The sequence below is a fragment of the Panthera leo genome, chromosome B2 (assembly GCF_018350215.1).
Source record: "Panthera leo isolate Ple1 chromosome B2, P.leo_Ple1_pat1.1, whole genome shotgun sequence".
Lineage (NCBI taxonomy): Eukaryota > Metazoa > Chordata > Mammalia > Carnivora > Felidae > Panthera > Panthera leo.
Window position 1 is genome coordinate 63,206,669 of NC_056683.1, and position 12,034 is coordinate 63,218,702.

At 36.4% G+C, this 12,034-nt stretch overlaps 1 pseudogene; it reads left to right on the top strand.

The window, feature by feature from the left end:
* Positions 1 to 8,572: 8,572 nt before the first annotated feature.
* On the top strand, positions 8,573 to 8,778 carry LOC122220893 (annotated as a pseudogene).
* The last annotated feature ends 3,256 nt before the right edge of the window (positions 8,779 to 12,034 follow it).

Here is a 12,034-nt window from a genome sequence, read left to right on the forward strand (position 1 = left end):
AGAAGTAGAACCAGGATATCTTGCTGCAGTATCAGATATGGGCAACAGAAAGCAAAGAGTTACATTTATGAAATGGTCTTACATTGTAAAATATAATTTGTACTTGTATTTTTGGAAAACAGAAGAGCAAATGTAAATTTCCTAACAGGATTGAAATTAAAATAAGAGAAAAACTCTGTTTCTCATTTTTCTCCTCTGGAGAAAAATTGAAATTTTCCATCACATCAGACTGCATTCCAATAATTTTAATCACACCATGCCTCTACTGGAAATGACACGTACTTTATTGTATTTGTTGTGCTATATGCAGAGCATTTTTCTAAGAAAAAAATGAATAAACTACCTGGCCATAATCACCAAAAGGCTTTTCATTTAAATAGTTGCATGTGCTCCTAGTGGCAGACATATCTAGGGGTATCTGCCTCACAATCACAGCCTCTGTCTCTTCAAACTACCTTCACCTATAATCCCACCCAAGGAACCAACCAGACATCCATGTTTGTACCATGTGATTTCATTCCCTAACCCCAAGACACATGAGATCGCACCAAGATTGCCCAGGACTGGCTAATTTATTGGCAGACGATTGATAGAACCAAGGCAAAAGAGAACGCATTTGTGGTGTAAGTTCTGGAACTGAAAGAAAGCATGCAGACTCAGAATTCAGGAATACTATAGTTTGGGTGGCTATCTTCCAACTAGAATTCCTGGCTGAGACACTCCCTTCCTCCACTTAAAATATGATGTTATTGACACATAGCTGGCTTTCACTTAACTTTTTTCAAGAATAAATCTAATGCAAGCCCTGGCTACAGGGTGGCCACTGGTGAGATATTGCTCACCAACTGATCTATCTTCTCCATTTCAGAGAAAGGATAATTCTGTCTCAGAGTATGAGTCTTCCAAGATCACTTCACTACCACGGTAACCCTCTATGTTTCTAGGAAAGTGAAGGTTAAAAATTACAGCTCCTTTTTCCCAAAATCCTTAACTGGTATTCTGTGCCACTTAAAACTTTCCTGATAGCCACCAAACCAAGAGTGAAAACTTTAAGAAAAGGCATTTTTTTCTGGCCAATTTTATTGGATGCAGCCCTAGTTTGCTAGCTGAGATTAGAATATGTTTGGTGATAAGATGCAGTATATGAGAGTTACAAGTGTGTTATCACATTCTGCTATACCATGGGGCCAAAATAAAAAGAAAATATGTAGGGATATCACTAGAAATATGCAGGAACCTGATAAGGAAAAGGAAGTCTGCAATGTGACAAAGTCAACAGATAAATTTAATCAAGTGGAGCAAAATTCAAATAATAAATATTCTGGGCACCAAAAGACCTGAAATAGAAACAAGGACAATGTGATACATTTTTAACTGTATATTCCCACCCATACTATGTTCCTGTGTATACCCTATACATATATGTATATAAATTCATAAAGAAAGGGCTGCAAGAAGGCACACCAACTGGTAATACCAGTGATTGCCTTTGGAGAGGCCATCAGGGACCAGGAGTGGTCAGAGGGAACTTGGGCTTAATCTAGAATGTCTGTTTGTTGTTTTTTTTTTTTTACAGCAAGAGTATATGCATAAATTGCTTCTATAATTAAACGTGTTTTCTAATTATATAAGGAAAATATAAAGAAAGGCTTTAAAATGAAAAAAAGAAAAAAATAACATCATAAGAATTATGCTAATGTGAAAATAGTTGCCAAGGACAAGGTGTAATGTTGGCCAGTTTGCCACTGTGTGAATCTACGGAAATCGTGGCTAAAGGCTTACAAATTCATACTACCAAATTCTACATAAAGCTTTTTTATAAGTCCCTCTAATCAGTTTTTTCATTGAAGTGGGAAGGAATAAGATCTACTACCACTAAATGGGCACGCTGCGTCAGTTCTCAACAAAAGATGAACTGCTCTAAGTTCTTTCTCACCCAACCTTGATAAAATCTGAAAAGATGTCCCCATGAAAAAGCTGGAAAGAGATCCACTAAAGCAGCAGGACTAATTAAGGACCCTCACTTCAAACCCTTAATGCTTTATGCTTCTATTGAAATGAGTTAGTAGCGGACAAACAGAAAGCAATAGATGACAGGTAAGCTGTTCTAAGAATTGTTAAGAGCACAACCTAAAGTTGAAATATCAAATAATTATCCATCTTGTCATTTTTTAATCACCCTGTTCAAACCACCTTGTTATTCAACACGTAACTGAGATTTCTTACCACCAAACCAAAAATTTCCCCACTCCCTTGTCAGAATACTAATCACACTTTCAAAACATGATTAAAAAAAAAAAGAGAGAGAGAGAGAGAGAAGATAAGGAAAGAAAATAGTGAGAAATTTACTTGCTTGGGTGCCAGATATCTCAAAGTATTCCAAAAGCATGACCTAATCTAAAGTGTTCTAGAAGCAAAAGATAAAGTCATATTTATTTTCATTAGCTTTACAAACACCTTACCTACCTCACTAAAGGTGTTTAAAAGGAAAATCTGAGAGATGAGATCATGATTTTCTGGCTAACATAAACATCATCTGAAAAAGTACATGAAATATTAGGGAAGTTTTCAGAATGTCTAGGAGGAGCATTAAAACAATTTTCCCTTGGTAGTCTTTCCTTCTGTTTTTTTTTTTTTTTTAATTTTTTTTTTTTAACGTTTATTTATTTTTGAGACAGAGACAGAGCATGAACGGGGGAGGGTCAGAGAGAGGGAGACACAGAATCTGAAACAGGCTCCAGGCTCTGAGCTGTCAGCACAGAGCCTGACGCGGGGCTCGAACCCACGGACCGTGAGATCGTGACCTGAGCCGAAGTCGGACACTTAACTGACCGAGCCACCCAGGCGCCCCATCTTTCCTTCTGTTTTTGAGGATGGAAAATGCAAATAAATAAAGGCAATTTTTTTAAACACTCTCTCTCTCTCTCTCTCTCTCTCTCTCTCTCTTTTTTCGGTGTGTTTTTGTGTACACCACTGAATCACAGTGAATAGGGTGATGGACTTTCAATGGACTTCCCATTAATAACTACAGCTTTGCACACATCCATCCATTCTCTTAGTGCCCGTAGGCCCAAACCACACACTCTGCACAACAGCTGGGGATGGCCCCAAAAGCTGTGCTTCAGGCCCCAAAGCAAGTAGACATCACTAGATTCTGGGAGAATTGAACTCGTGATCCTGGCATCCACGAGGCTGTAATCAAAGGAGTTTACAACCAATAACTGCTTGGGTAAAAGTAGTTTTTAAGAATAATGATGGCATGAACAGTATTTCAGAAAATAAAAGTATATCATTGAAGACTAGAAAATAGTGTAGAATAAATTTCTGATTTCAAATCATGTCCAAAATACTTTTTTGTTGTTTTTTTTAAACCTCAGGTAACTTTTGGTGAAATAACTTTGAGTGTATTTTTCAAACCTAAAAATTTGTTTTTGTGTATTTTAACAGTCTATCTTTTCAAAAAGTAATCTGTATCAAAATCAATTTAGAAGATTCTTTGAGTTATAAATTCATTACTAGGGGAACTATAATAAGCTATTGATCAGAAAAGACTGGATAAGCTAAGGTAGGAGCAAATTAGTAATAAACTAGTAAACTAGTAAACTAACAAATTTTGTGCTGATGTGGAAAAATAAAAGCAACCATGAGATTCAACACAAATTACCAGCAATATTTAGCTGCATAAACATGGCTCTCAGTAGATCCCAAGTGAATGCAGTAGCCAGAAAAACCAGAAGTGAGGAACTGTGATGGTTCATTTTATGTGCTTTTGTATGCTGTGGCATCCATATATTTGGTCAAGTCCCAGTCTGGATATTGCTATAAAGTTATTTTTTAGATATTAACATTTATAGCAGAAGACTTAGAGTAAAGCAAATTATCCTCTATAATGTGGGTGGGCATCCAATCATTTGAAGCCTTTAAGAGAAAACAGACTGAGGTTCATCAGAGGAAGAGGTAATTCTGCAGTCTACCTTTGAACTCAGGCTGCAGCATGAACTCTTACCTGGGTTTCTAGCCTGCTGGTCTATCCTGCAGATTTGGACTCCCCAGCCCCTACAATCATGTGATCCAATTCCTTCAAATCTTTCTCTGTCTCTTTCTCCGTTTCTGTCTCTCTGTCTCTCTCTCCATATGTATATATACATATACATATACATATACATATACATATACATATATTTACACATCATATTTGTTCTGTTTCTCTAGAGAACTCTGATTAATACAGAAATCAAAAACAAATACTTTCTCTATTGCCTTAACAAGTTTTTCCTCCTGGAAAAAATAAGGGGGGAGGAACATAAAGACACATACCTATGATTACTTTTAAATATCTGCATCTCCATGAAAAAAGTGAAGGCAAAGACTTTGGATTCATTTATTCCACAAATGCTCATGGGGCACCTATTCCATGGCAGGCCCTGCACTGCCCAGTTCTCCTGGGAAACACAGCAGAGAATGAAAGGGACAAAGCCTCAACCCTTGTGGAGTTTACCATCCAGTAGCAAGATGCAGATGACAGACAAACAAATACACAGTGGATTAAATGGTGTAAGAGCAATGAAGGAAAGGGAAATAGAGAAGAGGGTTTCTATTTTAAATGTAGTGAGCAGGGACGGCCAAGAAGCTATCAGCAGAAGAGAGAGCCAGGCTGAGGAAAGAGCAAATACAAGGTGCAAGGAGGGCAGGTACCTGGTCTATTCACAGAAGAGTGGGAAGGCCAGTGGGGCTGGAGGTGAGTCATCCAGGGAGAGAATAATGGAAAACAAAATCTTTCTCTGGGTGATGTGTAAAGCTATTGGAAGGATTTGGACAAAGGAGTGACATGATCTGACATGATTTTGAACAATACTCTGCTATATGGAGGATAGATTATAGGAGGGCAAGCGTGGACTAAGGGAGACCTTTAAGATGCTATACTACAGGAAAGAAAGGATGATGACTGTGGTTATTAGGTGGTAGGTATATAATCCCATCCGTACATGGAAAACAGAACTCCAAATTGGAGATGGCCCTTTTGGAAATACCAAGATTTAAAGGTTATACAGTTGGTTATGGCATAGAAGGATGATCAAGGCTTATGCATAAACCCAAGCAAGCATTCTTGGAAGTTCCTTGGCAGGGCACAGGCAGGAGAATCCATCAGAGACATCACAATTACAAGGGCTACATTTATAATCACAGATAAAAATGCTTGAGATGTTCAAGTTCCACAGCTATAGAGAAAGGCTGTGGGACCAAAAGGAACATAGTGTGCTCTGCAGTCTAAAAAAGGTAGCAATAGCTTTCCTAGTCTGTCTCTAGAATTATCCCAGATAGGCAAAACGTTGGCCATGTTTCCACATTCAGTCTGGCTTCTTGGCACATATATCCTTATAACACAGACAGATGCATCAGTCTGTCTTGGCAACAGCCATTACGATCACCCACCTTAATCTTCTTGCACCAATTCAATGCTCAATAACAACCTGATTATAATGTAGCTTCCCATGGAGATTTTCCTATGAGAAGCAAGTTCTCATACTAGTGATTATGAAATTTAAGTTCTGATAGTTATGCTTTCAGTGTAAGTTAATAAACAGGCTCAGTGTTATATTTATGTGAATGTCATGAGTCTAACTGATATGAATCAATCTACTTGGATCTGAATGCTCAGAAAATTTCAGATTTCTGTCCTGCTAAACTGAGGAGCGGACTCCAAATCTACAATAATGCTGCCCTTGGGTCTAGCATTAATAAGCCAGTCTCTGAGGTGATTTGAGTTGTCCTTTGACAAGAAAATAAGTTTCTTAGGTGAAGAATTCAGGAGGAATGTGAAAGGAATGAAATGTGCAAAACTACAGAGACAGGAAATGGAGGATTGTTTTCCCATCATCATTTAGCCTAAATGAAGCAGAGACTGAGTGTTTGAGCAATGTTGAGAGAGAAGCTTGGAAAAATTGTTTAGGGCCAAAATATCCCTTGAATGCCATAATGGGAATTTTGGATTCTTTCCTAACACCAAGGAGAGTGGGAGCTATTTTTAATCAGAAGAGAACTATAGAGGTGTATAGATATGTTTTAGAAAAATATGGCTGATGATGGTGTGGAGGATTAGACTAAAGTAGAAAGAGACTGAATGGAATGGGATGAGTTAGAAAGAGTCTCAGTGGAAAACTACATGGACCTGAATAAAGGCAGGGGCAATGGGGTACAGAGAAGATGAAGAACCAGCAAGACAAGACAAAATAAGCCACACGTGAATATTAATGGAGAAGCATGGATAGATTTAGCCTAGCCAAATAATTGGAAAGCAAACTCATTAACTGAAATAGGCAATGGAGATGGAAAGGGTAGGCTTTGGAAGGGGTATATTGAGCTTAGTTTTAAACATGTTGATTTTGAAATGTTTATGAGTCATTCAAGTGGAGATGTCCAAAAGGCAATGGAACATAGGTCTGTAGTTTGGGAGAACCATGTGAACATAAACTGTGACTCTGGAATTTGCCACAGACAATAAGCAAAGTTATAGAAGCCCATGAGTTAGAAGTTGGCAGTGGTGTGGATGGTTCACAAGTGAGATGTAAGAAGATTAAGAATGAAATTCCAGATGCTCACAATATATAAGGTGTTGACAGAGTAAAAGGAATCATTAAAAGATCCTTAAAAGTAATCAAAAGTATGAGGAGAGAGAAAAATGAACAATGTTATAAAAATCCAACAGAAAAATATTTAAGGATGAAGAGAGAAGTCAGCATTTCCAAACACTGCAGAGTAGGTAAAAGAAAATAATGATGGAAAAGAGACCTTTCTATTTAGCAGTCAAGTCATTGGTAATCTTCGTCAGAACCATTTCAGTGAGGTAATGAGTCAGAAATAAAATTGCAAAGACAGTAGGTGAACACAGCTCTTTCAAGAAGTTTCGAAGTTAAGAAAAACAAAATGGCAACTTGTGAAGGAGACATGCTCATCTAGGATCTGCTTTCAATCTTCCTAACTACTCTCCCTGCTTCCGCTTGCTCTTCTCTCCAAGCCATACACTATCCTGCTGCCAGATGAATCTTCTAGAATGGCAGTTACTGAATGTGATTCTTACCTTAAAATCTTCAATGGTTCCTCATTCTTTCTTATTCACACTTCAGCCTGACATTTGACATTTCACTAGGATTGGTCCTCCCTATACATCCCATACCCATCCTCCTACTGTGCCTCAGCCAAGAAGGACTTCTCAGCTGCTCTTATGTACTAATCACTGAGCATACCCTTCCTTCTAATTGATATATTATCTGCCTTTTCTCAAGTAATCAATCTACCTGTTCTTCAGGGGTCAAGTTAATTTCCAAGTCTTTCATGAAAAACAAGGAAGAAAAGGAAGTGAGAATAATTACTAAGAAGTTTTATCTATTTTACCTTACTAGTGGGCTAGAAAGAAGGCAATGGTAAAAAGAGAAAGGGAAACAGCTTGAGAAAATAACAATGTCTATACCAATGTAGCGATCAATAACCATACTATTTTGAAAATAGTATCATTCTTGGCCAAACGTTTATATACTTTTGGTCGTTAAGTTCCCTGTTTACTCCCAGTTGTAATGTCTTGTTTTTACAGGACCATAACAAGTACTGTATTTAAAGCTTTTTAGCCTCTTATGAATACATATATGAATAATTGCTATTTGACAGGTTTGGGACCCAGATTTGGAACTCAAACACTAGAGAAAAATACCCTGGGAACTTTTCAAAATTACACATATTCCTGGAGATTCTGTTCTCATCTCACTTGGTTTACACCCCCTACCTACTGGTTTTTGAGTCTTCTCACTGATAAGTGAGGTGCTTGCCTCAGGTATGGGTTTGAGAACCACCGAAGAGTTTGTTGAGTGAGAAAAGTCAAAACTGCTACAGAATTTCAGTTTGGTTATTCCTCGTGAAACAGAAAACACAAAAAATGGAAGCAATTAGCTGGGTGACTTAAATTCCTCAGAATATAAAGAATATCCCCCAGGAAAGTATTAAATGGTATCAGGAGATTTTTCCTCCTGAATAGTCACTTAAGAATTTGAAAAATATGCAAGGAGTGCCATATCAAAGTAAAAATAAATCAGCCAACAGACTGTCTCCAATCTGTTGGGTGATATATTTGGCATATTTTATAATTAAATAAGCTGACTTTAAGAGTCTAAACAACTACTTTGTTTTCTTAATAAGACTGCATGGAACTCTGTATTCCTTGTCAATCATATTGATCCTGCTGTGTCTTGTAGACAGGCGATGCTGCTTTTTCTTGCAACACTGTATTAATACCTCTTAATGATATGGATACAATTCTATTGAGGCACTAATATTTTTATTCAGTGTATGAACACCAAATAGTCCCAAGCTGTTTTGATAACTAGTACCTTAGACTGTGTTATTGTTGTTTACTCCATGCAATGATAGTCAGTATTTACTTAGCATCTTAAATTTTAATGGCTTTATGTTTATTTTTATTAACAAAAGAAAACAGAACTCTTTGAAATAAGTATCTGATGAAAGATACTAAGGTACCAAAAGTTCAAATTCTATCCCAGGATTTTAAAATCAGACACTTGTCAAGACTATACCTTCAGGGATCATTTCTATCGTTTGTTACTAGAGAAGTTTCTCTGAACATGTAGAGTACCTGAAACTATGAGGAGAGGGTGCAGTGTTCCTTCCTGTGAAGCTCACTCTGGGTGTTGCCTTCGCAGCTGCCCTTGGTCATTGATAATCGTTCTTCTCCTCCTTTGGGGGAGTAAGAGGGAAGAGACACTGAGTAGTTTCTGCAAAAATAAAATAAAATAAAGCAAAGTAAAGTTAAAAAAATAAAATAAAATAAGAAAATTGTCTCACTTGGCCCTCACTCATGGTGAGCATCAGAATCACTCAGGGAGCTTGTTAAACATACAGACTCTCACACTGGGAAATTTCCAGGAGGCCTGAAAATCTGCATTTAAAATGAGAACTCAGGATGGTTCTTGAATTACAGTTTGAAAATTACTGACCCACTCCCTCACTTATACATGATGAAACTGAGCCTGAGAGGCTAAATAACTTACCCAAGGCCACATAGCTAGATAATGACAAGTGTAGAACTGAGATGGCTAACTCCCAGCTCTGTGCTCTTACCACCCTGTGACCCTGCCTGTTTGGACTGCCCTCTCCCTGGATTCCTATAACAGGAGCTGTCATCTCTCTAGTCCTCCTATGAAGAGAAGTTCACAGACAGCAGTACCTACAGGTGCCATAGACCAGAAGGAAGTTGTCAATGTGTAGTAATGAATTTTTGTAATGAATAGTAGAAGAAAGGCTGTTACCATAAGGGGAGTACAAACTGTACAAGCACCAATGGAACATTAAGGCAAAATGTCAAGAGCTTGGTGAGATAGACAAAGACTACTATGAAATGGCAAGTTTACTTATTTTACTCAATGTGACTAAAATCATCAATAAATTTTCTTTATTCAGCATTATATTTTTTATATTTGCCATCTCAATAAATGTATAATAAAAATATTTGATAACTGATAATTAAGTGTAACTAAATCTGATAAGTGAATATCAGAGAGTCTACACCTTGAATTTAGCTTATCTTTCTAAATTTCAGTTTATTCTGTGAAAATATGTACTATGCTAAATCTACGCACTATTCAGAATTATCCTGAGTACAGCAACATTACATGAATAGGGTTTCATGCTGTCCTAGCACATGGTAGATACTCAGTAAATGTTACAAAATTTTGAAAATATTGTATGGTGGAAGAATCAGAGAGATTACCATTACATACATACCAAAGTAGAATTGTTGATACTTCCCATCGCTAGAGTGCTGTAGAACTTACAAAACATGACAGATCAAAGATATAAGAAAGATTTAGGAGATTTAAGAGAACACTTATGTATAATAACAGGGATGGAACCAATGGAATACAATGTCAAACAAAAGAAGCCAGAGGCAGTAACATAAACGCTATGATTGTAAACATTAAAAACAAACAGGCATTGACTAAACTATATTTCAGGGAATGCATAGTTAGGAGGCAAAACTACAAAGCAAAGCAAGGAATTAATGAAAACACCAGGGTAGTGCTTCCCTCTAAAAGGTGCAGAGGGAGTTGCCATGAGGAAAGATGCATGAGGGATTTCTAGAGTGATGGCCATGTTCTATTTTTTTGACCTAGGTGGCGTTTACATTAGTATCCCCTTAAACACAATTATTTACTTTTGTGTTTTATGTATTTCTATGTATGTATGTTATATGTCACAATAAAAAATTTTTAAGGTTTTTAAAGAGGCAAATTTAGCAGGTAAAGCTAAAAGGAGACACTAGACATTCTTATTAGACATTTGAGTTGTCTCTCCACATGAGCTACTAAAATAATAGAGTACAGCTGTGCAGCAGGTTCATGTAAATATTTATCTGTGTCCTGACCCAGAGGACTCACCCTGGAGGTGTTGTGATGTTTAACTGGAAGGCATTTGAACACAGGTTGCCAGGATCCATTCAACACTAAACATATAGCCAATCTAATTCCATATGACTTACTCATGAGTGCTGACTGTATTCAAAATCTTCATAGTCTTAAAAATAGTCACGTTTGCTTATTCCAACAATGCTTTCAGCCATAGTTTCTATGGTTCCCAACTCCACATGGAGAAATAATATATGTCCTAAAGGGTAAGATGACTAATTTTCTGAGATTCACAAGGACAAAAGTTGTCATTTTGCGACTTTGGCTAAACACATCTACAGCAAAATAAATGCAGGATGTTTTCAGAAACTAAACTAAGACTTTAACCAGAACATTAGAAGATGAAAATATAGTCAATGGCCATGGTTTATCATTTCATTATTTAAATTGACTAATACTATCTGACATCTAGATAAAACTGTTTGGGATGAGATACCCATGTTTGTTTTATCATTTGTTTTAAGTTACATAATAGCTAGAAACTTGAAATAAAACCAACTTGGTCTCAGAGTTAGTGACAACTGCTTCCACGCAACTGAATTTAAATGTTTCTAATTTCCTGTGGTTTATTATTTGGAGCCAGAAAATGGACCTAACTTAATAATATGCTACTTCAAAATCAATTAACTGGATTTGCTTTAATGAAATTTATCATACAAACAAAACAGTACAATTTATATGCACAACTTAAAGAATGATAATGAATAACCATGTGCCCACCACAAAACTTAAGAAATAGAATACAACAAAATCTTTGTTTCCCTTTCTCCCCCATAAAAGATAAAAACTATTCTGAATTTTACGAATATCACTCCATGCTTCTCTCTTCGGGTTTTTTTTTTTTTTTGCCACATGTATGCTGTATATACAATTATGCATACTGTTTAGCTATACATGTTTTAAGCATTATATAAATAGAATCATGTGGTAGGATGAAAACTCAATAAATTTTATTTATTCAGCATTATATTTTTTAGATTTACCATGTCAATAAATATATATGTACTTTATTTTCAATGTTTTATATTCAATTGTATGAATATATACCATAAAGTACCCATTCTTATATTCATACAGAAGGCATTTGGTTTGTTTCCAGTTTGAGTTTTTCTTTTTTTTCCTATTACAAAACAACAACAACAACAACAACAACAATGCTATAAACATTCTTAGACATGTTCTTGGTGCCCAGGTGCAAAAGTTTCTTATGAGTGACTATCTAGGAGTGGAATTCCTAGATCATAGGTATGCATATCTTTAAGTTCAGCAGATATACCAAAATGTTTTTCCAAAGTGGTTGTACAAGTTTACATTCTTGAGGGTTGGAGTTTACTTTTCATTAAATCTATTCATTTACAAACAAAGCAACAATATTAACTTTCCCTTGTAGATTCTTGTGGTTACAAGTATTAGAAGCAAACCCTAAAAGGAGAAATTAACTGGCTCACATAACCAAACTGTAAGAACGGTAAAGGTAGAGTTGGCTTTGCATGTGATTGGAAGCAGAAATTTGGATTTCAACAGGACTCCTCTAACTCTCATTTCCACTTCTCAGTGAATATGTT